Source organism: Physeter macrocephalus, chromosome 4, assembly GCF_002837175.3.
Source record: "Physeter macrocephalus isolate SW-GA chromosome 4, ASM283717v5, whole genome shotgun sequence".
NCBI lineage: Eukaryota > Metazoa > Chordata > Mammalia > Artiodactyla > Physeteridae > Physeter > Physeter macrocephalus.
The window spans coordinates 109,550,596-109,552,425 of NC_041217.1; the positions used below are offsets into that span (position 1 = coordinate 109,550,596).

The 1,830-nt window shown below is 36.3% G+C and overlaps 1 protein-coding gene across 1 annotated transcript in view; it reads right to left on the reverse strand.

The window, feature by feature from the left end:
• DNAI3 (dynein axonemal intermediate chain 3) overlaps positions 1–1,830 on the reverse strand; it is a 79,933-nt gene that overhangs the window by 52,019 nt on the left and 26,084 nt on the right. The gene's annotated exons all lie outside the window — the stretch shown is intronic.

A 1,830-nucleotide genomic window follows, 5' to 3' on the forward strand; every position in this document is an offset into this window, starting at 1 on the left:
AGATAAACAAAATTGATAAACCATTAGCCAGACTCATCAAGAAAAAAAGGGATAAGACTCAAATCAACAGAATTAGAAATGAGAAAGAAGAAGTAACAACTGACACTGCAGAAAAAACAAAGGATCATGAGAGATTACTACAAGCAACTGTATGCCAATAAAATGGACAACCTGGAAGAAATGGACAAATTCTTAGAAAAGCACAACCTTCCGAGACTGAACCAGGAAGAAATAGAAAATATAAACAGACCAATCACAAGCAATTAAATTGAAACTGTGATTAAAAAATCTTCCAACAAACAAAAGACCAGGACCAGATGGCTTCACAGGTGAATTCTATCAAACATTTAGAGAAGAGCTAAAACCTATCCTTCTCAAACTCTTCCAAAATAAAGCAGAGGGAGGAACACTCCCAGACTCATTCCTTGAGGCCATCATCACCCTGAGACCAAAACCAGACAAAGATGTCACCAAAAAACAAAACTACAGGCCAATATCACTGATGAACATAGATGCAAAAATCCTCAACAAAATACTAGCAAACAGAATCCAACAGCACATTAAAAGGATTATACACCATGATCAAGTGGGGTTTATCCCAGGGATGTAAGGATTCTTCAATATATGCAAATCAATGTGATAAACCATATTAACAAATGGAAGGAGAAAAACCATAGGATAATCTCAATAGATGGAGAAAAAGCTTTTGACAGAATTCAACACCCATTTATGATAAAAACCCTCCAGAAAGTAGGCATTGAGGGAACTTACCTCAACATAATAAAGACCATAAATGACAAACCCACAGCCAACATCATAATCAGTGGTGAAAAACTGAAACCATTTCCACTAAGACCAGGAACAAGACAAGGTTGCCCACTCTCACCACTATTATTCAACATAGTTTTGCAAGTTTTAGCCACAGCAATCAGAGAAGAAAAAGAAATTAAAGGAATCCAAATTGGAAAAGAAGTAGGAAAATTGTCACTGTTTGCAGATGACATGATACTATACAAAGAGAATCTATACCAGAAAACTACTAGACCTAATCAATGAATTTGGTAAAGTAGCAGGATACAAAATTAATGCACAGAACTCTCTTGCAATTGGAAGAATCAATATTGTGAAAATGACTATACTACCCAAAGCAATCTACAGATTCAGTGCAATCCCTATCAAACTACCAACGGCATTTTTCACAGAACTAGAACAAAAAAATTCACAATTTATGTGGAAACATAAAAGACCCTGAATAGCCAAAGCAATCTTGAGAAAGAAAAACGGAGCTGGAGGAATCAGGCTCCATGACTTCAGACTACACTACAAAGCTACAGTAATCAAGACAGTATGGTCCTGGCACAAGAAAAGAAATATAGACCAATGGAACAGGATAGAAAGCTCAGAGAAAAACCCACACACCTAGGGTCAACTAATCTATGACAAAGGAGGCAAGGATATACAACGTAGAAAAGACAGGCTCTTCAATAAGTGGTGCTGGGAAAACTGGACAGCTACATGTAAAAGAATGAAATTAGAACACTCCCTAACACCATACACAAAAATAAACTCAAAATGGATTAAAGACCTAAATGTAAGGTCAGACACCATCAAACTCTTAGAGGAAAACATGGGCAGAACACTCTATGACATAAATCACAGCAAGATCCTTTTTGACCCACCTTCTAGAGAAATGGAAATAAAAACAAAAATAAACAAATGGGACCTAATGAAGCTTGAAAGCTTTTGCACAGCAAAGGAAACCATAAACAAGATGAAAAGACAACCCTTAGAATGGGAGAAAGTATTTGCAAACAAAGCAACTGAAAAAGG